At 33.4% G+C, this 25931-nt stretch overlaps 1 long non-coding RNA gene across 5 annotated transcripts in view; it reads right to left on the minus strand.

Annotated features, from left to right (window-relative positions):
- The window catches only part of LOC147829995 (uncharacterized), a 109334-nt gene that overhangs the window by 45568 nt on the left and 37835 nt on the right, over positions 1-25931 (minus strand). For 4 of the 5 annotated variants that reach the window (XR_015447468.1, XR_015447471.1, XR_015447465.1 and 1 more), the window contains 2 exons: positions 7360-7469; positions 5569-5630 (listed from right to left, as the gene is read on the minus strand). This is a non-coding gene — a long non-coding RNA (uncharacterized LOC147829995). Of the gene's footprint in view, positions 1-5568; positions 5631-7344; positions 7470-25931 lie in introns of all 5 variants that reach the window. The other variant, XR_015447470.1, reaches the window with a different exon arrangement.

Raw genomic sequence — 25931 nt, forward strand, 5'->3', positions numbered from 1 at the left:
TTCGTTTTATGAGTATATTTTCAATTTTTCTTTTTCTGACTTATGTTAAAGAAAGTATGATATGAAAAGCATACTGTATGTTTTTTATAAATATATAAAAAGAAGATATATATAAATATATGTCACATGTAAATATTCACTTTTGTACAAGAAGCAAAATAGAAAGCCAGAAAAAAAAATTAACAAATATGAGAAGCCGTTTTCCTATGTATCTTAGATATGCATCATTTAAACACATACCCTTTCCATATAAGAGGAATCTTTAGTCTATAGCCAGTATAGTAATACACTTTCTTATAAACTATCAATCATCTTACTAGCTAACCAAAACACACAATTATCACCGGGGTATGTAATTTTAAGCATAAAATGATTTTAATGGGAAAGCAAAACAAAACATTAAAAATCTATATAATGAAACTTTAGGGGTTTTTGCCTTAAATCTCTGGAAGCTTGCATGTGTTAGAAGTATAATGCTTTTAAATTTCAAAACAAACATTTAAATCTTAATTTAACTATACATTATTTTTGGTACCAGGGAATGAACTCAGGATCCTGTGTTTGCCAGGCAGGAGTGGAGCCACTGAACTACATCCCTAGCTCTAACTATAAATTTTCTAAGTTACATATATGTATGCATGTATATTTTTTACAGGGAAGCAATGAATAAATCTTTTGAGAATATTTTTATCATAGTTCTATTCTTCTAGAATGCATTATTTGTCTCTGAAATTTTTGTATTATTAAAAAGAGAAAAAAGAAAGAGGTGAATAAAATATATTATTTTTAAATGTTTTCTTTTTTACAAATTATAAATCCTGTCATAGAGAATCTTCCAGTACAAACAGCCTAATGGACAGATAAACTGACTGTAGTCAGAGTCACTCTGTAAATTCTTACTAGTAATAGCTTCTCCTTTGAAGTCCTCTAAGCCTTAGTATCTTTTCAGTTGGTGAAAATTTTGCCAGCTCATCTCTTTACAGTCTAGATGCCAAAACTGATTGCTACATAAATTAACTAGTGCAATTTATTGTACAAACTTTCTGAAAACTCTACAATTTGCACATCCTGAGAAAATACTAACAAAATATGTTTTAGATTGGTTGCTTTTCCGACACAACCTGAAATTTTGTTGACTGCATCTCTGAAAATAACTAGATCTTATATTAAACGTTTTTTATTGTATGACTTTATCAGTGGAACAATATAACTATGGCTTAGAAACATTGGAAGAATTATGATTCAAGCCTTGGTATATCCTTGTTATGAATAAATAGGCAAGTAGACAAAGTATAATAATTTGCCTCTGTGTTTTATGAATATTAGAAATAAGCCTATAGTATATGCATTATCACAATTATGTATAAACACATTAGATGCAGTTCTAATTTCTGAAGTCGGCTAAAGATTACTAGAGTACAAACTGAATCAGTCTTTAAAATTTACAAAATGAACGCAAATTCATTAGCTTAACATATTCTGAGAAAAACTCAAGTTCTACCAATATGTTCAGAATCAACTGTCATTGTATTGACTTCTTTACTTAAGATCATACATGACTATTCATTCAGCTAGAGTTTACACTGTTTGAGATCTTTCATTTACCATAGCAATTATATTTATTCTAACAAAACCTCTACCTCTTTCCCCTCGTTCGTCTTGCAGGATATTTTATGTTTAAAACAAAAAAAAATCATTTTCATGATTCATCACCCCCTAACTCATGATTGTTCGCACATAATTGTCTTATCTCTTTAGCATTCTTTCATGAAAATTGATTAGCCAGGGAATAGAACTTTCCAGTATGGTATCTTATTACACCTCTTCCATAAAGTCTCTTTATTTCATTGTGCTGCATTTTAAGTTTCTTAATATATACTCTCAGCTTACCAATTTTCAATTCATTAAATTCTGAACTTTACTGCCTATTATTATGTCTTCCTGTTTATGCATATAAATAATATATATATATATACACATATATAAAGAGAGGCTATATATAATGTCACCTAGACAGAAATTTTATATTTATATTTATTCCTAATTTATATTTATTCCTAATTTTTCAAATATTGAAATTCCTTTTATTTTCTGGATCTGAAATTATATTATGTAATATATTTTTAAAGCTGTCAATATTTCTGATGGCTCTTGATCATATGTCTTATTTTCTTTTTAAAATTTTTTTTCTGACTTCATTAGCACATTTTCTTGTGTTGCTTTTTAATTTTGTATTGTGAGTTGCTCATTTTCCTTGGAAAATTATTAGAAAAAAATTTTTTAATTCTATCATGATGTTTATTGCATTTGTCCCTCAGAATAAATTTTGTTTGGTTCTTCCACAGCATTAAAGAATCTATCAGTCCCAGCCAAATTTAAGCGAAATCCACAGTGTGAAATATTTTGGGGGGAAGATACAGGATGCAGGAGTTTCACCTTTAGCTGCAAACTCTGTGTTAGGGCTGCCTTCTGACCAAAAATTGTCAGAAATGAGTTGATTATCTTTCTCTTCCTCAACTCAGTGCTAGGGTAGATATTGTGGTCTTCTGGGTGAAAAGGAGTCTAGTCACATTTCAACGTTTCCTGGAGAGTAAATTTCAGTGTATTCAACATTGTGAATTGTGGGGTTCCCTTGTCTTTTCCAGTTTGGGCTTAGTCTTGCTTCCACTTTCTTCTCTCTCCTCCACTAGCATCCATGAAATACAAGCCCAGAGGAGCACAGACATCAAACATCCTTATATTGCTAGTTTATTTCTAGTTTATTGTTTTTTGTTCTTTTCATGTAGACTTTGTCCCAGTAATTCCTTAAAATAATACCTTATCTTTGGTGCTTTTTAAATGGTTGCCTTTTATATTTATAACTTATTAATCAATAAGCCAATTAATTAGAGACTATAAAGATACATGAAATATTTTTAAACTAACACTAAATATTAACAAAAATGTATTTAAATGACATAAAACACTTTGATGATCTGTGTAAAGGAAAAGGTAAGATTTATACTTCCAGGTTCCAATTCAGATGGACATGAGATTAAATTATCCTTATTGTCAGTACATGTAATTATTTATCCACATTTATTTTACATTGCACTTCATTCTATATGCGACAAAAATAAGTAGAAAAGATAAAGCAATAGTGCGGCATACAGTAAAAATAAGATAGTATTGATTAATTGATATAGTCCTGGAATATTCATTTTCCCATGCTGTAAACAATATCGTATTGTTTGCATATTGTTTTCAGCATTATATACAATTTTAGTTGCTAAATCTTTTTTGCTATAAAGACACAAGTTCAATTATAAAACATTATATAAGTACATTTTACAATGTTTTATAGAATTTATATAAACTGTCAGTATTTTTACCTACAGTAAAGGGTGGACATGTGAAATATATAAATTTATACACACATATATAGCTTTACATTTTAATTTCACTTGACATAAAGTTAGAAAACAGCCATCAGAATCATTTTTTGGTGTCACTTCGTTGTGTTTGGGCTTCTGAGAGACATCCTATGCGGACGCTGCAGATAACTTGAACTCAAATATAATGGTTGGTGATTGATTTCTGTCCCCCAAAGCAGGAAGGCAAAGGTGAGACAGAAGCACAAAAACCAGGTCCACCCTTCATGTAATGATGGAGCTGTGGGACTGTCACCGTGTCCTTGGTTTACCCAGAATCTGTCTTTCTACATTGGGTTGATGAAAGGCAATCTACCCATGGTGGTCACCATGGCTTAGATCCAGGTGGCTCCCTAGAGCCTCAAGCGCTCACCGACCTGGCTTCTCCCAGGTGGATTCACCCACTGGGGAGTTCAGCAGCTGAGTGCACCTTTGTGAGGTCCTGGTCTGAAGATTTGGGTAACTGAGGGAGGCACGAGTCACTCTATCTCCTGGCTGCTTGGGCTGAGCAGCTTCCCTCTGACACAGGCCCTTCCACCATGCCCTTTCTGTACTAAACCTTTAGAAACCATTAACCAAATTAATCACAGCAATTAAGTAAAGTGGAGAAATAATATGATTTAAAAACCCATGAGCCAAATGTCAGGAATTGGGTCTCAGCCATGAAGCAGTTGACTGAGAGAGTCACATGTTGTCTTCAGCTGTCATCGAAATCCCGCAAGAGTCTCAGAGCCCCACGGTCCAGGTCCACACCATTTGTTGCTAATCCAAGTGCCTCCCAAGTGTTGCTGACATTCAAAGAAAATCAGAACAGCTGTGTAACACCTCAGCCACTTTGTGGACATTTTGGTAATCTATTCTGACACCTCTTCCATATGTTCAGGAAATGCAATGAACAATTTCAATATCAATTCACAGATATTTATTAAAAAAACTATTTGCAGTTGGGCACAGTGGCACATGTCTATAGTCCCTGTACTCTGGGAGGCTGAGGCAGTGGGATGGAAAGTTTGATGTCAGCCTGGGAAATTCAGCAATTTAGGGAGACACTGTCTCAAAATAAAATAAAAAATAAGATAAAACAAAATAGAAACATGGCTGTGAATGAAGTTCAGTGTGAAGGTGATAGATTCAATTCCTAGGACCAAAAAAAAAAAAAAAAGGAAAAAGGAAAATAGAGATAAAAAAGAAATCCTTTCCTTAGTAAAACATGTCTACTTAAAAAGTTTGACAAACAGCCCACATAATGATAAAAATGTGAATGTTTCCACTAAGAAAAAAAAAGAAGAAAGCAAGGATATCCACAATCACAACTTCTTTTCAACATTATTTTGAGGATTATCGACAGAAAAGTAAGAATATAAAATAAATGGCATGCCTATTACAGAGCAGAAAATAAACTATACTTCATTAGTAGAAGACATGATTTTTGTAGAGAATCCTAAGGAATTAACAATAAAATAATTAGAACCAAAAGTGAGTTTAATAAATTAGTATCCAAAAATGAATTGAAAGTATAGATGTGTGCATATATTTATGTATATGACAAATAATTGAAAATAAGGTAAGACTAATTCTAAAAGCAATAATGTTCAAAAGTAAAATATGTAGAAATAAACTTAAGGAAAGACAGGTTAAAAAACTCTATATTGAAAAGCTAAAATTTATTTCTCAGAAAATGAAGAGATTGATAAATGGAAAGCTATGAGTAAAAGAAGAAGAGATAATATTAAGGTATTCTTTTACCTAGTTAATCAGAGATTAAATTCAATATCACTCATAAACTCAATAGACAATTATAAATAGAAATTCACAGTCAGATTAGAAATGTACAGAAATCTAAAGATCTAGCATTTTGGCACTCTGCAAGATATGAAGAACATTTGAACTTCTGCCAAGAAACAATTCTAACCTTTATACTACACTGCAACTTTCATTATTGGATCATCATCCTTAGATTTTCATTATTTTTTTTCCAAAGCGCTGCTTGCTTCTACCAACTGCCATTCAAATTTATAGTGCATATTTTTTCATCTAACCCTATAAAATTCAGAAGAATGTCACCTACGAATGCATTCTCTCCCAGTATTAGCCCATCCCTTTACTCCAGCACTGAAAATTATAACAATTGAACTGTTGTTCCCCCTGCCTTCCATACCTGAAAGTGCAGGATCTTGAACTGCTGGCCTTGGCAATTCTTTCACTATCAGTACTCAGGCTCTGCAAGAAGGAGTACGAATCATTTCTAAAATCATCTTTAAGATCGTCTTCTTTGAACTTGTTTTGGCACCAAATATTATGGATTAGATTCCCAGACAACAGACTCAGAAATGAAGATTTCTATATTTTGAAGTTACAGGAGTATATTTGATAAACACCTGTGAGAGACTAAAGGCAGTCATTTGGTATAAAGAGCGCCTGAATTGTGATACAGTTTCCATGGAGCTTTCTGATGGTCAGTTAAAGTTTTCTGCCTTCCTGACAAGGAACCTGATCATTTGCCCACAGATCAGCTACTCATCTCATGTGCACTGCTAGTCAAAGGAAATATGAGATCGTGCTAGGCTTTAAATGGCTCTGAGTATGTGATGAATCATTTTCACCAATTTTTTGGAAGAGATCAACAGAGCACTATTATACAGAATGTTGATCTCCTATGCCCATTTCCAGTAGTGTTTATGAGTAAATCAAACAAGATGTTTCTAAAAATAAGCATGAAAATTTAAATAATCTACAATGATGGAATACTAAGAAAGCCAATGTTGAAGCATTTATACCATCCAAAGCTAAGATTTACTATATAGCAATGTAAATAAAACAAGTTGCTATTAGGGCAGATGTATAAAATCTACAAATGGAACAACAACAAAAAAAGTGGATTCTAGAAAAAAATCCAAAAGTACTACTAAAATTCAGAGGAAAAATACTCATTTCAATAAAGAATGTTATATTGATTGGATATCTTATACAAAATAAATAAATTAAGTAACTCTATACCATGTACAAAGTAAACTCCAATATGGACTACAGATCCAAACATAAATGTAAAGCATCAGATTTTCCAGAATTTGCTAGCAAAAATACAAATTTATGACATTTTATTAAACTGACAATTTCTGTTCATTAAAAATCTAAAATCATGAAAAGACAAGTTATGAAATTAGAAAAGAATAAATGCAATGCATACATGTCAAAGAGCACTTACTAAAAATTTCTAAATGACTTATATGGATCCAAATAAAAAGATGACAATCTAAGAATGTGTGGACAAAGTACTTGAACAGGTGTTTTACCAAAGAAGATACTCAGATAACAATAGCATATCAGAAACTGCTCATTATTATTCAACAAAATAATGCAATTTTAAACCACAATATGTTCTTTAGTCTCTATTTGTAAGTCTAAAGTTTGGTGCTAGAACTATACCAAATTCTGGCAAAGAATAGGAGACCAATATTTTGTGCATTGTTTATGAAATTGTTAATGTTTACATTCATTTTGGAAGAATGTCTGGCTGTAAAGTGTAAGCAAAAATGTGCCTCCTCTACCCTAGCAATTGAACTCTGTACATTCCAGTTCTGTTGGAATATACCACATGGTTCTGTTGTACATACCACATGATCAGGGTTAAGAGCAGGGGGCTGGCATGCCTGATTGGTTACATATTTTAGTGAAAATTCTATCATTATGACAGATTTTAATTTACCCCCATGATGCAGCTAAACATGAAATTTGAAAGAGATGTTTATAATTAATTTCCACAAATCAGTATGAGCTTCTGTCATCCACATAAGAAGTTTTATCATTCAAGAATGAGATGAAGTGAAAATACTAATCTAGAAATACACACAAGAGAGTTTGCTACTAATAGACCCTTTTCAAATGTAATATCAAAGGATAGATTTTAGAATAAAATCCTGTGCCCATGACTGACCTCTCAGAAACACACCTGTCAGTTGTAACTGTAGAGTCTCCATCTCCACAATTATGAAAGTCCACGCTCTTGAGGTACTGCTTGAATGAGAGCATCATTCTGATCGGTATCATTTGTGCCACAAACTAGCCAATCCACAGGGTAAAAACAAAGTCAATCAAGTTGTCTGTTTTATTAAGTAAATTTTTAGAAGAAAAATATAAATTTCATATTAAACACAACTAATAGCTACAGGAAATATCCATATGTCACGTAGAAACATATCATGTGTCTATATTGAAAAAAATCACTACTTAGACAAAACCACCTTTTTCTGTCATTCTACGAAGTCCATTCCTATCTGTGTTTTCAAAAGCAAAAGCTATGAACTAATTTAGCACAAAAATTTAAATAACTTTAAAATAACTTTGCAAATTGTTGAACTCACTGAGATTTTGCTAATTTTTAAACTTTTACATTGGAGTTTTGTTTTGTTTTTTGGTACCGGGAATCAAACTCGGGACCTTATACTTGTGAGGCAGGTGGCAGTACCACTGAGCTAAATCCCTGGCCCTACATTAGAGTTTTGACAGAGATATGTTAAGAAATAATTGTCATATAGATATGAATTTTAAAGAAGTAAACTAAAGGAAAATAAAAAGGTATGACTTACAACTTATTTACTTTTTTCAAATATTTTTGATTCATCATTTATAACAAAAGACCAAGTAGCATGTGGAGTTCCAAAGATGTCACTCTGAGATTATGAATTTTAGATTGACATACTGGTGTTAAAATTCCTCATTTAGTATGAGATATACTAAGGCTTATGACGCTAATACCCTAATAAGGAAAGTGAGAAGAGTTTAAAGCACTTTCTCCAGAATTGTGTTTAAGTATTCCTGCATCATCCTCATAATATTTAATTGCAATAGCAACACTGGCATTTTCCAATATTTCAGAAATGAGAAATGTGTGAAGGAATTCCAACTTTGAAAAACTCAGCTATTCATCATGCAAAAATAAAGCAATAATGACTTTAATGGTTTTAAGTGTTTTTTCCTTGAAAAAAAAATATATATTGACTTTTAAGTTCTGTGGTATATAGAATGCTTTTTTGATAAATTAATATATTTAACTATGCAAATTTTGTTTTAATGTAGTCTGTAGTGGGACAGTAAGTCCCACTTTTAAGTACTCTTCACTTTTGTATTATTTATAAATTATTTTCTTAATACATCCAAAAAGGGGAGAGGACAGACACATACAGAAGTTTTGTACTGGTTCCTTGTTCTTAGGTAAGTTTACCTGATAAGAAATATATATATATCTTTTATTCTTTCAAAATTCTAAGATTAATTTAATGCCTAATATTTTCATTGTTATAATTCTGAATTGGAAAAAAATTAAATGGCCATGATTTTATTAATAATGAATAAATGATAATTTAACAATGTGCAGTAATGAGACTGATGCTGTAAGAGAGATAGTAATGCTGATACACATGCAAAACATAAATAAGTATTGGTTTAATTTTATGTTGTGATTTAAAATAAACAAAATGTAGTATTTTCATATTTTAATTTCCACAGTATACAAACCAAAATGTAAACTACAGTGTTATAAGCTGGGAAATGTGTGGGGTAGTGCAAGGAAATTTTTCTTTAATCAGAAGTGTGGAATTACAGTGTACTGATGAGGCCATTGCTTAAAATGTGGACATGAAGGTAACCCCAGGTTACACGCTTAGCTCACTATTAGTATGTATCTGATTTGTGACCAGTAGCCTCCGATTATATATTTCTTCTCTGTTTTTGTATCACATCATAGGTACCTATCCTGCTTAAATCATACCATAATTTATTAAAGTACACAAGATGAAGGGAAGAACCAATAAAGTACTAATAAATATTTATATCAGAGAAAGGTTATTTTTCCCCATAAATCTTGTTTCTCACGTCTTCAATAATATCTACATAGAGCTGGCAACTACTTTGTAAGTCAAATATTCTCTGTTAGGCAGCACTTTTTTTGCTATAAAGATACAAATGATTCTGGATTTTTGCACCCTACAGATAGGAAAATTGTTTTGTCATTTATAAACACAACTGCAGCTATCAAAACTGTGTCAGTCATATAGTAAATCTGGATGATAGATAAGTGGGATTGAAAAGGGGAAAAGAGAATTAAATGTCCCCAAAACCCAAGACATTCTTCATATCTCACTTGTCTTTTTGCCCAGAAACAAGTAGGTAGAATCGCTCCTGCTTTCCAAGCTGCTCACTGTAAGCTGAAGTTTCATTCTGGTGTGACAACAGCAATGAACCTATTCCATTGCTTTCAGAAATTACTATTTACCAAGAAGGAAAGCATTAAAGATAAAAATGGAAAACTAGTGGACATCTACTTAAAGAAATAATATAGGTATAAATGCCATAGAAAACTTTTTCACATGACAGTCTATGATACATTATCCAACATTTTTTTTTTTAACAGTTGACATAATGTTCAGGTGAATTGCTAGTTAAGACTCTGAAGGTGCATATTAATTGTTGGGCTCACATGGTGCATAGCTATTTAAGGTGTACATTATCCCTCTGACTCCTCTGGGCTATTATTGCTGTATGAGCTGAAGGCGACCCAAAGCAGCCAAGTTGGTGACAGGGACAGCAGGAGCCCACTTGGAAGCTGCTGAGCCCATCTGTCATACCAAGAATTTCAGCATTTACTTTAAAGTCATATTTCCATTCCAAAATGTAATTTATCCAACAACTAACTCCTGAAACATTATATCTCTTACCTGTTTCTATTTCTGGAGCAACTAGTCATGACTAGCTTCCCATTACAATGTGATTGAAGATAAATTGCATCTGTGGTTACATTGAACTTTACATTGCTCAAGGAGTTTGGGGAATACTGTGTTTTAGGGAAATAATTTTATATATACATATATATATATATGCGCCACTTACATTCCAAATAATATGAATAATATATACACTCTAAGAAATTGATGCTGGTATTTTTCAATTTTCAGATAGAATATCCATTAGTTAATAGCAATTTTCAATTGATCAAAAAATAAAACCTAGCTAGTACTATTTTTTGAATGTGTGTATTTTCATGTACTCATATACACAAAATCACACACACTATGTGTGTATATATATATATATATATACACACACACAGTATACACATATAGAATGAATATATGCAGGTTATATACCTTGTGTGACTGTGTGATTACGTGTAAGTTCACTGATATAGACTACAGACATAGTTTATACCGTCTTATATATGTATCTGTGCATACCTACAGACCTAGAGTTCATCTACGCATAAATTCATTTGTACATGTGTTTTTGTGTTATATCAGAAAGATTTTATTGCCTGCTTTGCCTCAGTCATTGTGCTCTTACGTATACAAATGATTTCAGCTGATATTTCTTCATATATTTTTGACCCACCCACTCATTCCTAAAATGGGATAAGGGATAAAGGATTGACAGTGTCTGTTTGCCTGAAATTGTACTTGAAATATGATTGAGAAGATCAAAAAGACAAAGGAGTTACACATGCAATCAATGCATCTTAGTTGATATTTGTTTTTAGTATTTTTCCCACTTTATCACTCAGCAATGTATTATTTCTACTAAGAATGAAATGAAAAGTGATGCAATCATTTGATGGAATATTTGTTCACTCTGACAGGTAAATAGTCTAGGAAGAGAAAATTAATGTTGATTTCGTCAAAGAAAAACAGTTTGCTGAAAATCAATCAGTGAACAGCTAAGAAAAATGCTGCTTTTCAAGTCATCAAAGGCTTTCAGTAAACGTCTAAAACGACAAAGTAATTAAAATGTCAACTGGTGCTTTTACTGAGCATTTTTCTGACTTTAAAAAATACCATAGCATATTTTGTCTTCTAGATTTATGTACTCTTTCTTTTTTCTTTTCTCTTTCTCTTTCTTTCTTTCTTTCTTTCCCTCTCTCTCTCTCTCTCTCTCTCTCTCTCTCTCTCTCTCTCTCTCTCTCTCTCTCTCTCTCTCTTTCTTCTTTCTTTCTTTTCAGACAGGGTCTCACTATGTAGCCCTGGCTGGCCTCAAACTCTCCCAGATCCTCCTGCCTCAGCCTGCTAAGTACTGGAATTACGGGTGTGCATCACTATGCCTGGCTCAATATTTATATACTCTTAATCAAAAACAAGAATGAACAAATTTCTAAGAGCTGTATCTCCAACTGCAAGTTTATCCACATATTCACATTTGAGCAGGATTGGGCCCTGTCTTCTCTGAAAGTCCCTGGAGAAATGTTTTATGCTAACAAGCCTTTTTGTTTAACCAGCAACAAAATTAGTCATAATTAGAATTCACTATATTTTATTACAGCAGAGACAAAACTACAAACTCAAACTGCAAGGGACTTAATTCCAAACTTTATTTGTGTACATCGTGTATCAAAAAGTGCTAATGTGCTGTGTATAGTTACCCTTCTATTCATTAACATGATGTTCTTTATGAAATCTAGATTTGAGAGATCAAATTAAAGTAGAAATTGGAATAAGGAAGAGAATTTTGATCCAGAGCTGTTTACTCTCCCACTCTTTCTCTCATGGAATAGTCTGGAGAGATTTTGACTGTCCCACAGATCTAGAGAACACACAAAACAATGGATTGGGGCACTGCATTGATGAAGTGTGGATTGCAGATAGAAGAAAGTGGTTAACATGCTGAGACCATGTGAAGATGTAACTGGTCTGAGCATGGACCGCAAGCTCCACAAAAATTCAAAAACATGCCTTAGTCCCTGGTGATGCTGTAACACAATATCATAGCTAGTACTTTGCAAAGAACAGAAATGTATTCTCCCGACTCTGAAGTCTGCATTCCAACATCAACAGCCTGCAAATTTATTTCCTGCATCCAAGAGAGCACCTCTGTGTTGTGACATCCAGAGAGGAAGAACATTGTATACTTGTGCAGTAGTAAACAAAGAGAACAAACCTACTACCACAGCTCTCTCCATAGTCACAGGAATCCAAATAAAAGAATGCAGCCACTCCCATTGGGCCCACCATCCCAACACAGTTGCAGTAGGGATTAAGCTTTAATATTATGTTCATATAGGATGAGCAAATTGAAACCATAGCACTGCCACTCCAGTGAAGTTGCCAGGAATGTTTCTGAGCAAACTTTCCAAATACACAGACTTTTATCCCTTTGTCAAAAAGCACAAAATGCCGTTCTTGGTAGGTCTTTTCAGACCCTGGAGACAATACATCCCCTATGAGAAATACTGATTTGCTATACTTCCAGCCTGTCTCAGAAAGGCTTACAGCTTTGTGAAGCTCAGAGGAGGAAAGGACTCTATGCCAGGTGTGTCCAAAATTACCATTTGGTCAGACACACTGAAAGACCCTAGAGATTTGAAGATCTCCATGGTGGAAAAGATAGAGTTGAATGTTGATGCCAAGCTCTACTGGGGAAAAGTCACAACACAATGCCCTGTCATTCGCAGGCAAGACCAGGTCATTTTTGGAAAGAATTCCATCTCCTTTAAGAAGCACTGTAGAACAGCTACAGAGCCTGGTGCCAATGGAACACGTGGCCTCTGCTTGTGCAGGGTCAGGGAGTGAATGGACCATAAGTGAACTGTTGAAGATAATTTTAACGAAATAGGCAGGAACAAGGAGCAATCTTGTCACTCATACCCATCTTACTGCCTGCTATTTCATAGCATTCCTGCTATCAGCCCTCAAACAAACAACAAATCATAGAAATGAACCCACACTAAAGCCTCATAAAAGGGTAAGGCTACATACCCACAAAGTATTAAAATAGTTGAAATTCCTGAAAGATTTTCAGCAAGAAGAATAAAGAATTAACCTTATCTGAAGATTACATATTTTAACAACCAATTAAATAAGTATGGCTGATATAAAAATATGAAATTACAGGAGAACCACTTAGCTTGCCACAGGACCTTCTACATCTAATTTGAATGCTTTGGGAAACTTTAGCACGTGTTCTAAGGAATGACGAAGGTGTGCTTTATTAATTGCCATGGAGGAATGTTGTCATCTATAACAAATAAGTTGCTCATCATTATTAATTGAGAGGGTTCTTGTCCTTTAAAATCAATATTGCATTCATTTCCTACCCAGTACATATTTTCTGGAGTGGTGGAATGAACTGAAACTGAATAGCTCTCATAACGCTTGAATTGTAGAAGAGTATTTTTAGAGTTCAACTAACTTCAACACAGGAATGGGTAGCCAATTTAATCAGATTTCTTCTTAAAATATTAGATAACAATGTGATTAATTGCACTGACTTATTTTCCAATGTAGGCCAACCTTGTCAACTTGGGAGAAGGAATAAGAACACTTGAGGATTGTGAAAATAATAGTGTTTAATTTTCAGTTTTACAAAAATCTCTCTAATGTCAGAGTAAATGTTGTAAGGGTCTAATAAAGACTTGAGTTTTTTCTTCTCCATTTTTATATATTTTTTTATAAAATTGGCACTACTTTCCCTTTAAAGGTTGGAAATATTTCAGCAGTAGAGCTGTCTACATCAGGGATTTTTGTAAAGATGTTCTAAAACATACTCAATGTTTTTAGTAGCTAAGGTAATATTTATCTTTTTAACATAATTTTATGGCATTTTTTGGTAAATTATGTCTTTGGATAGAATTATCAACTTCGTATATAACAGATATTTGAATAAGATGTTTTTTGGTCATGATTTGATGCATTGATAAATGACATTCATTGATCATTTTTTATTCTTTTCTTTTTTTAAATTATATTAATAGATTTTTGCAGAACATAATGTTTACATTGTATGAAGTTGGCACATGCACAAAACAAAAAAATCTCAATTCCTTTTTCATCCCTTTACTCATCACTCCTTTTATATTATTTTATTTCAATTTTATTTTATTTTATTTTTGGGACAAGGTCTCACTATGTTGTTCAGGGTGACTTTGAAATCACTATGGAGCCCAGGCTGGCCTTGAACTCATGCCAATCACCCTGCCTCAGCCTCCCAGTTTGAGAAAGATCTACATCCCTACTTCCTAGTATCTATCTTTTATCTTGTTGTTTACCTATAATTTGTTTTTTTCATCTTTTTTATTGACAATTTGTATTTTCCATTTAATTTCACCCTCACGCCCTTGAATGTGTTACACAGCAGGATATAGTTTTGGGTTTCATTTTCAACTGGATGTTGTTTTTCTATTTGACTGATTGTTACACTTACTATAAATATTTCCTCCATTTTAGTTCTCTAAGCTTAATTCTTTGTTTCACCTTCCTGATTTCTTTTTTTTTTTTTTTTTTTGGTACTGGGGATCGAACTCGGGTCCCTGCACTTGCGCAGGTCCTTCTTGATTTCTTATTAAGAAGCCATAGGGGCCTGGAAATTTAGCTAAGTGGCACCATGCCTGCCTCACAAGCACAAGGTCCTGAGTTTGATCTCCAATGCCAAAAAAAAAAAAGCCATAAGAATGATTTTTAGTTTTTCTTCATCTCTAATGAGTGTCCTTAAAATGATTTAAGTTCTCTCTAAAGACTACTTAAGTTAAATCCTGTAAATTATTTATACTATGTCATTTTATTGACATTATTTTACTAAATTGTTTGGTTTCTTTTTTGTTGCATAAAATAATTAAAATTATATTTGTTGACTTCCAGTCAGAGAAGAATTACTAATTATCTTCCTAACTTGTTTTCTGGTTCTGTGATAGTTAGAAACTATATTCTGGATTATTGATGCTTTTTTATTAATTGAGGCTGTATTGCTGTGAAGCTTTGTGGATGTCCCATGTTCACAGGAAAAGAATGTGAATTTTTCCTTGTTTAGTGATACATTTCTACAAAAGACATTTTTCTTAATCTCTTCTGTCCTTATTGATGCATTTCTAGCTGACAACTATTTAATTATGTATGTAGAAACCTCCAGTCCTGATTTTTGTCTGTTCCTTCACTTATCTCTGTCAATTTCTGCTTTTCTTATCTTGAGTCCATATTACTAAGTGCATATATGCTCTAAATTGGTCTATCGTATACTGAATAAAACCATTTAACTTTAAATCAAGACTGGATGTTCTAGGTATGTTTGGCAACTTAGTGGTCTTGAAGTAATTCTTCCAAAGTAAGGTAGAAACCACATATAGCTTAACATTATAATATTTCTTGTTTATTTGCTAATGATAATTAATTTTTTTCAATTATATTTTCTATTTTCTTACTACTGGCATATAGAATTTATATTGACTTATTTTGTATTTCAAATTCCATATATTTTATAGGAATGCTTTACATAATAATATTAAGTTGTTTCCTATTATCAATTTGAAATGAATTTTCTTGACTTTTTTTAATGTAACTGGGTACTGAGTTAAGGTTTTCACATTGAACTATATCCCCACCTCTTTTTATATATATATATACACATAAAAATACATAAATATAGAAATATATATATATATTTACTTTAAACAAGGTCTCTTTAAGTTGCTCAGTTGCCAAGGCTGGGCTCAAAATTGGAGTCTTCTTGTTGCAGACTCCCCGAGTCCTGGGATTGTAGATTTCACCACCATACCTGCTTTCTTTCCAATTTTAAAAGGAAGACATTATTGTGTAGATTCTGTATCCTGCCCAAATAAACTTCACACCTTATAAAAGTGTGTGTATGAAGATTGGAATGAAAAGTCTTTTAAATCTATAATATTCTATAAACTTTTATCCCCTTATGCATTATTTTCTCCTCTCTCTATATATATTCCCAACCAATATCTTCCTCCCATATCTAAGTCTAGGTTTAGGTCTAGATCTGGGTTTATATCTATGTCTGCATCTTCACTGTACTTTTCCCCACCTTGTAGACTTCTGGTATTCCTTACACTAAGTACTTGCTGCATCTTATTAATACATACATTATTGTATTAATGATAGCAGAGTACAGATGTATCTTGGGGTATAATAACGTCATGGCTTAAGATATGGCTCCTGTCACTTTATAACTTTACTTGTAATTTACAACTTCCTTGTATAGACCGAGGGTGTTCACGCTCCTTACCAAATTCTACTTAGCAATCTCTGAAGCCAGGCCTTATTCATGTCCATATTTAGAAGGTAAATTTTGCAGAATGTTGGACTAAAATATCTCACTTCAGAATATGTTTTTTCTGGAAACATTCTGTTGTTAATTGGCTGCAGTGCTCTTCGCTAGCACCCCTGCCGACTGCTGACAGAAAAGCAACAACCGGTGCTTCCAGGTCAACCCAGCCGTGTTTTTACTCAGAAATACGGCAATTTGCGTGTATTTTTTCTTGACATGGAAAATGGTGTCTATTAATGCCCAGAATAAAATAGTTACATTTGCTTAGGGAAGAAATTTTCATTTTGATATTTCCTTTTATAGAATAAATTTGGCAGGAAACTATTGTTAAAGACTTTACTGCAATATACAGCCCATTTCAACACTTTCACAGACATATACAGACTGTAACACTCGTCACCGTGTTTAACCCATGGTGCTAGGCAGCTTATCATCTCTAGATGAGGTACAATTGCTATTGTTGTTAATTTCAATTTGCTATCTAATATGTCAGGCAAAAATATTAAATATTTCCTCAAAGATCTTACCTTAATGAACAACATGTCATTTTTAATGAATGTGCAAAGAATGTACTGAAGTAATTATAATAATTTTCAATAATTTTGGTCTTCTAAATATTTTTTATTCTTTGTGTTGTTGAAATAAATATGACAAGCTCAGCACTGAAAAAAGCTAGAATAATTAGCAGACATAGATTTATTACTATAAAATGAGATACATAATTTATTAAAAAACGCAACACTGGAAGCAGCCTAAGTCCAATTGTTCCTAGGAGTCTATGTATTGAAGGATTGTCCTAGTTTTAACTCAGTCTTTGAAGACTTCCTAAATACATTCATTTTGCTCTATTTTATATTGTGACTCTTCAGTTTTAAATTCTCTTTCTTTTTTGTATCTACTTTCATTCTCTCTCTTTTTCTTTCTCAAATATATTCCCTGGAAAATTATGTTATAATTATCTTTTTATATAGTTATTAATGTGGAGAATTTCTATCTGCATAAATTTTTCTGATGTTTAAATTTATTTCAAGGCTACAAACTAATGTGTTCTACTTAAGATGTGTTCACTGATATTTGCCTGAATTGGATCACTTACTCGTAATTGAGAATATTATTATGGCTAGAAAGTTGAATTTTTCTTCTAACAATGTAATTCACCAGTGGAGCTATGAATGAGATCCGACTCTACACTCATACCCCCCCACACACACATTCTGATCTCTACACTTGGTTAAGGCTTGGTTTCTGAAAAGGGTAACCAATGATATTGGAAATGAATGCTGGAGGAAAACTCATTAACCACCCATATTGATGGCTTTTCCCTTAGTTCCTATATTTGTTCTACTGTACTATTTATGTCTATTTCCAAATTTCTCACTTAGTCCTTAAATTTCTAGAAGTCTAGTTTTCTTTGCTTAAATAACTGTTTGAAGAAATAGATAATGCTGGGTCTAACTTGAACAGTATACAATGTATGCATGTACCAATTTACCACATGGTTCTCCATTAAGATGAGTTAAAGATAGTTAAATATTTTGTACTTCACTTTTTTAATGATTCTGAAATCTACAATGTGACTCATATTTTTCATGAAATAATGAGGCAAATGAAGGCAAAATGTTGTATGTAATATTAATTTGTTCTTATCCAGTTATATAAGCAAATATTTTAGTGATATGGAAATTAGCCATATCATTAAAGAAGTTCTTTGAAGACCACTACTTTCAAAAACTATGTGAGAAATATGGGAATCATCTCTCCTATCTTACAGTTAGTATAAAAGAGAAATTCAAATCACACAAATAATGTTATAAATTTCAGACGTGAAAAAAATTAAAATCAACAAAACAAATATTTGAAGTGATTTTTTAAATTTATATATTAGTTGGTACATTTTAGGTATACAATACATTTACATTTATCATTGGGTGTTTGAACCTGAACATGATGTATCTTAGTTCTTATTTTTTCCCCCATTACCTATGTGCCCTTCACCCCACCACTCATCCTTATTTACATAGATTTTGTTTCTTCCCTTTCCCTTTCCCTTCCCACCACCCCTCCACCTTTGGACCTTTTCCTATTTAAAATAATCAATTATTCATTTTAATCATTATCCTTACACTCTCAGTTTCTCACACTAGAGATACTATTTGGTATTTACACATGTGTATTCTATTTATTTCAATTAAGAGCATGGCCTCAATATGCATCCATTTAGCTATAAATGACTCTAATTTCTCATTCTTTATGGCTGAGTAGTACTCCATTTTATAAAAAAATCACATCTTCTTTATCCAGTTTCCAGTTGATGGGCACTTGGGCTGTTTCCAAGCTTTAGCTATTACAAACTGTGCCACTATAAACATAGGTGCACATAGATCGCTGTGGTATGATTCTTTTAATTCTTTGGGGAAGATACCCAGCAGAGGAACAGCTGGGTCAAATGGGATCTCTAGTCCTAGTTCTTTGAGGTATCTCCATACTGATTTCCACAGTACTTGCACCAGTCTGCACACTCACCAAAAATGGAGAAGTGTTCCTTTCTCTCCACACCCCCACCAGCATTTGTTATCGGTTGATTTCTTGAGAGCAGCCATTCTTCGTGGGGTGAGGTGGAATCTCAGTGTTGTTTTCATCTGCATCTCTCAAATGACCAGTGATGTTGAACATTTTTTCATATTTTTATTTGCTGTTTTCACTTCTTTGTCTGAGAAATGTCTGTTCATTTCGGATGCCCATTTTTGAATTGGGTCTTTGAATTTGGGGGGTCTGATTATTTTCAATTCTTTATATATTCTCGATAGTAGACCTTTGTCTGAGGTACAGCTGCTAAAAATTTCTTCCCATATTGTAGGTTGTCTCTTAGCTCTGTTGGTAGTTTCGCTTGAAGTGCAGAAGCTTTTTAATAAGATGAGATCCTAGTTGTTGATTCTCTGTGTTAGCTCCCGTGCTACTGAAGATTTGTTCATAAAGTCTTTTCCTATGCCAATGTCATTGAGAGTTCTACTTAACTTATCTTCCAGCAAGTTTACTGTTTCTGTCTTGATACTTAGCTCTTTAATCCACTTCAATCTTAGTTTAGTGCACAGTGATAGGTATGGGTCTAGTTTTAATCTTTGGCAGGTTGAAATCTAGTTTTTCCAACACCATTTATTAAATAGGCTATCTTTCCTCCAATGAGAGTGATTTGCTCCTTTGTCAAAGATGAGGTGGCTGAGTATGTCTGGAGTTGTTTCTGCATCTTCTAATCTATTCCACTGATCTTTGGGTCTATTTGTTTGCCAGTACCATGCTGTTTTTATCACAGTAGCTTTGTAGTATAGTTTCAAGTTGGGGATTGTGATACCCCCATCCATGTCTCTGTTGCCTAAAATTGCTTTAGGTTTCTTCAGCTTCCGAATGAATTTTTGGATTGTTTTCTCAAGTTCCGTGAAGTATTTGGAATTTCAATTGGGATTGCATTAAATCTACATAGTAGTTTGGAAGTATGGCTATTTTCACTATGTTGGTTCTTCCTACCCAGGAACAAGGGATATCTTTCCATTTTCTTATATCCTCTTCGATCTCCTTTTTCAGGGTACTGTACTTTTCAGTGTAGAGGTCTTTGCTTCCTTTGTTAGGTTGGTTCCAGATATTTCATTTTTTTAGATGTTGTTGTAAAAGGAATTATTTCCCGAATTTCTCTCTCAGTGGATCTGCTATTTGCATATAAGAAGGCTATTGTTTTTTGAGTGTTGACCTTATATCCAGCTACTCTACTAAATCTGTCAATTAGGTCTAGAAGACTTTTGACTGAGTTTTTTGGGTCTTCTATGTAAAGTATTATATTGTCAGCAAATAAAGATAGTTTAACTTCTTCAGTTCCTATCTTTATTCCTTTTAATTCTTTCTCTTGTCTAATTGCTATGGCTAATGTTTCCAGAACAATATTGAACAGGAGTGGTGATAGTGGGCATCCTTGTCTTGTTCCTGATTTTAGTGTGAAAGTTTTCAGTTTTTGACCATTTAGTATGATGTTGGCTGTTGGTTTTTCATAGATAGCCTTAAGCAGGTTGAGATAAAGACCTTCTATTCCAATTTTCTGTAGTGTTTTTACTGTGAATGGGTGCTGGATTTTGTCAAATGCCTTTTCTGCATCCATTGAGATGATCATATGGTTTTTGTCCTTGGCTCTGTTAATATAGTGTACTACATTTATTGATTTATGGATGTTGAATCATCCTTGCATCCCTGGGATAAATCCAACTTTGTCAGGATGTATGATCTTCTTGATGACCCTCTGTATTCTGTTTGCCAGTATCTTGTTGAGGATTTTTGCATCTATGTTCATTAGGGAGATTGGTCTGTAGTTCTCTTTTTGGGTTGGGTCTTTCCCTGGTTTTGGAATCAAAGCAACACTTGCTTCCAGGAAAGAATTTGGAAGTCTTGCTTCCCTTTCAATTTCCTTGATGAATTTAAAGAGTAATTGTGATAGTTCTTCTTTAAATGTCATGTAGAATTCAGCAGTGAAGCCATCAGGACCTGGGCTTTTCTTTGTTGGTAAATTTTTTATTATATTTTCAATATCACTCATTGTTATTGGGGTGTTTAGAATTTCTATATCTTCTTCATTTAACTTTGGTAATTCATATGCATCAAGGAATCTGTCCATTTCTTCTGTGTTTTTCCATTTTATTAGAGTACACGTTCTCAAGGTAGGTATTGATGGTCCCCTGAATTTCTGCTGGATCTGTTGTGGTTTCACTTTTTTCATTCTTAATTGCATGGATTTGAGTGTTTTCTTTCCTTTTTTTGATAAGGTTGCCTAAAGGTTTATTGATTTTATTTATTCTTTCAAAAAACCAGATCTTCGATTCATTGATTTTTTTGTATTGTTCTCTTAGTCTCCATTGCATTGATTTCTCCTCGGATCTTTATAATTTCCTTTCTTGTATGAGCTTTGGGTTTGTTATGCTCTTCTTTTTCTAGGAGCTTGAGGTTCTGCATTAGGTTATTTAACTGAATTCTCTCTGTTGGCCTAATATAAGCATTTACTGCCATGAATTTCCCGTGTAGAACTGCATTCATTGTGTCCCACAGATTCCTGAATGTTGTACTGGCATTATCATTTACTTGTAGAAACTGTCTAATTTCTTTTTAATTTCCTCTGTGACCCATTGGTTGTTCAGGAGGGTGTTATTCAATTTCCATGTGTTTGTGGGAGTTTTGCGGTTTCTTACATTATTGATCTCCAATTGTATTGCACTATGGTCTGATAATATACAGGGGATAACTTCAATTCTTTTACCTTTACTTAGATTTGCCCTATGAGCTAGCATGTGATCTATTTTGGAGAATGACCCTTATGCAGCTGAAAAGATTGCGTATTCTGATTTTGTGGGGTGAACACTCTATAAACATCTATTAAATCCATTTGTTCAATAGCTTGGTTCAGTTCTAGAATTTCATTGTTAATTTTTTTCCTAGATGATCTGTCTATTTGTGATAGGGGGTGTTGAGGTCCCCCACTACAATTATGTTATTGTTTATTTGGTTTTTCATGTCCATTAATATTTGTTTTGTATAGTTGGGGGCATTTGTATTTGGTGCATAAATATTTAGGATTGTCATCTCTTCCTCTTGGATTGTTCCCTTCACAAGAATGTAGTGACCATCTTTGTCTCTCTTAATTTGTTTTTGGTTTGAAATCTACTTTGTCTGCCAATAAGATTTCTACCCCTGATTTTTTTCTGGGTTCCTGTGGCATGGAGAACTGTTTTCCATCCTTTTACTTTCAGTCTATGAATTTCCTTTTGAGCTAGGTGTGTTTCTTGTACACAGCATATTGCTGAGTTTTGCTTCTTAATCCATTCTGTCAGTCTATTTCTTTTGATTGGTGAACTGAGGCCATTAACATTGATAGTTATAATTGAGAGATATTGATTCATTCTTGCCACGATGTTTTATTGTTGCTGGCTCTTTTATTTCTTATTTTTGCCCCTTTCCCTTTAGAGCCTTACCTTGCATGGTGTCTTCTCTCTGTTGACCCTCATGGAGTTGTGACCTTCATTGTCTTTTTCTAGGATATTGCATAAAATTGTTTGGAGTGCTGATTTGGTGTTCCTGAAATTTCTCAGGTGTTCTTTGTCATGGAAGTATCTAATTTCCCCATCGATTTTGAAAGATAATTTTGCCAGATACAACAGTCTAGGTTGGAAGTTATTTTCTTTTAGGGCTTGAAATACTTCACTCCAGGCTCTCCTTCATTTAAGCGTTTGTGTTGAGAAGTCTGCCATGATTCTGATGGGCTTTCCTTTGTAGGTGATTTGTTTCTTTCTCTAACTGCCTGTAGAATTTTGTTCTTCTGTTGGGTTTCTGGGATCTTGACTATTATATGTCTAGGTGTAGATTTTTTTTTATCATAGCTAGTTGGAGTTCTATATGCCTCACTTATCTTTGTGTCCAATTCTCTACCTCTGTCTGGGAAGTTTTCTACTATTACTTCTGTGAACAGATTTTTTTATGACTATTGTACTTTCTCCTGTTTTTTCGTGGACTCCTATCAGTCTTATGTTATTCTTCTTTGCATCATCTAGCAGCTGTTGGATTGATTTCTCATAGTCCCTTACTATCTTTCAGAAATCTCTGTTTTCATGGTCCTTAACCACAATCCTGTCTTCTATGTCTGATGTTCTGTCTTCAGATTCTCTTAGTCTGCTCTGCATGCTTTCAGTGGAGTTTTTAATCTCCTGAATATCTGTTTGAATCTGTTTCATGGATTCCATTTCTTTCTTATGTTGGGCGATCATGGTTTCCATTTCTTTCTTATGCTGGGCATTCATGGCTTCCAGCATGTTTCTGAGCTCATCTATTTTCTTATCTCTTTCTGCTCTAGAGCCTTTAATCATGTCTTTCACTCCACTCACCATCTCTGTATTTATATGGGAAATTATTTCTGCTTTGAATTTTTCTAGAGCCTCATGTATATGCTTTGTTACTTCCTGTGCTATCAGTTCAGGGTGTCCAGGTGGTTGCTCATCAGACTTTTCCACCTCATTTCCCCCAGAATTTCGTTTTTGTGGCATGGAAGCCTGCATTTGTGCCTTGCTTAAATGTCTTCTCATTTTTGTTTTCAGTACTGTCCTTGGTTTAATTCCTGGGTTGACACTTCAAAATTGCTTAATGCAGGTATCTTTGTTGCTTGTGTTTAAAACCCTTGTGGAATGATTGCTTTTCAGAGGTGTCTTACAGATATGGCTTGTGTTTAGGTTTTGAGGCTCTAATGACTCTGAGGCTATTTTATTTTCCTTATACCAGGAAGGAAAACTGATTAGATCAATCACAACCTATTAGGCCAAATGATACAATCAGCAATACCATAGCATCAAGTGCAGCTTAGAAAATGACAATTTGTGGTAGTTATTAATCTATCACATTTAACTATGTGAAGTATAATCCCGTGTGCCTCTGTAGTGTGGGATCAGGTAGCCGAAGAGCTGGAAGGTGGGCTTGCGCAGGGAGTGGAACTGGGCCTTGCAGGTGCCCATGTGGCTAAGCACAGCACCAGATGGAGTTGGGGCTCCAAGCTGCTCCTAGGACCTCCTTGAAGTGATTTTTGAGGGAAGTTTAAAACAAAAAAGAAGAAATTGAACTTATACCACTTCAACATGTCTCCACTTACAAGGAATGTATTCTTTACAAGCTCTTCTAGGAAAATATACTTTTAAACTTTATAGTATAGCTCTTTCTGGCAATACATGTGTAATTAAAGATTCAATAAATGCTGTACAATTTTACATGATACAATTTTTTCCAAGTTCTTCACTTATTCAAGGTATAATATCTTACTGATCTGTTTAATGTATTAATAAAATGGTTAGTTTTCTATATGTATATTACCTTAAACACTTAAAATAAGACATAAAATAAATGATGTTAATTAAGATAAATTTCTCATTGCCTTCCATTTAGATATAATTTATTTTTCTTTTTAATTGATACATAAACTTTATATATATATTTATGGAGTACTATGTGATGTTTTGGTTACATGTATATGTTGTCTAATGTTTTTTTTGTTTTTGTTTTTGTTGTTTTGTTTTGTTTTGTTTTGGTGCCAGGGATCGAACTCGGGTCCTTGCGCTTGCGCAGCAGGCTGCAAAACTACTGAGCTAAATCCCCGGCCCTGTTGTCTAATGTTTGAATCAAAGCAAACATACCTCCTCAAATATTTTTAACTTTAATACCTAAATGTTATGTTGATGTATTTTTTAAAGAATCAATAACTGTATATTTGCTAGAGCATTCTAGTATTCAGTTCACAAACTCCTGCTTTTGATTTCTAATCCATAAATTTTGGGATAAACACTTTTTTTGTGTAAGTCTTCTAGTTTATGGGCTTTAAGTAGTTCTAATCAAGACTGTTTTGAAGTTATTGTTACCAATCATACCTTCATAAAATTCATAATCTGTTAGAAAAATGTAAAAATCTTGGGAGTTTCTAGCCAAAAGAACAAATAATCTGTAAATGCCATAGTTTTCAGGTCCAATATCTTAAATACTGGAATTCAGAAGGCAATGGTAGAATTGCTCAAGCCCACTAAGACTAAAGAACTGTAAACTCGGGCTGGGGATTTAGGTCAGTGGTTTTGCTGCCTGCTTCGCAAGCGCAAGGACCTGAGTTTGATCCCTGGTACCAAAAAAAAAAAAAAGAAAGAAATGTAAACTCATCGTGTATCTTTCTTATTTAATATCATCATTCACATAGGTCTGTGACTCCCACACTTAGAAGTTGTGTTGCATTCTCTTTTTCCTCATTATGTATATCTGCATACTTATTCAACACATATTTATAAACTGCTACACATGTTGGCGACTATATGACCAAAATGAGATTTTCACCTCTTTTACAGCTCCCATTTCACCTATAGCACAATTCTTTTTTATTTGGGCAACTGTAATAGAGTGCTAAATGCTTTTATTTTCCATCATCATACTGCTATAAACATTTTTTAATGCCACTTCTGGATCATTATACTCAGTTGCTACTGTGACAATTTTTTGTTTTACTTAAAACAAACATTCCTCTTCAATGCCTTTTGTGATATCACTCCTTTCCTTTCCAAAACATCTCGTACATTAAGTCCTCAATCTGAGACCTCGCAGGTCTTTGTGTTTTTAGAAGATTGCAACTTTTCATGTCATTTAATAAAAATTTCTTGACTTATTATCAAGCTTTCCAGACTCTTATATTCACTACTTATTTTTAAGAATTTAAAATTAACTTTTTAAAAATGTGTTTATTTACTTAATATTTTTCTATCTCTTTCTTCTACTACATACACTACAGTATGAGTTCTATAAATCAGAAATTTCTTTTGTTTCTCATTTTCTAATGTGCTGCCAAGGCCTATAAAAATGTTTGGTGGTTCTGTGTTAAAAGAATAAACATGATTTTCATTTTTGGCATGAATATTAAACTGGCCTCATTTAAAA

This window comes from Heterocephalus glaber, unplaced genomic scaffold, assembly GCF_053883595.1.
Source record: "Heterocephalus glaber isolate CG9 unplaced genomic scaffold, H.glaber_assembly_v1.0 deba00000347, whole genome shotgun sequence".
In the NCBI taxonomy this organism is placed as follows: domain Eukaryota; kingdom Metazoa; phylum Chordata; class Mammalia; order Rodentia; family Bathyergidae; genus Heterocephalus; species Heterocephalus glaber.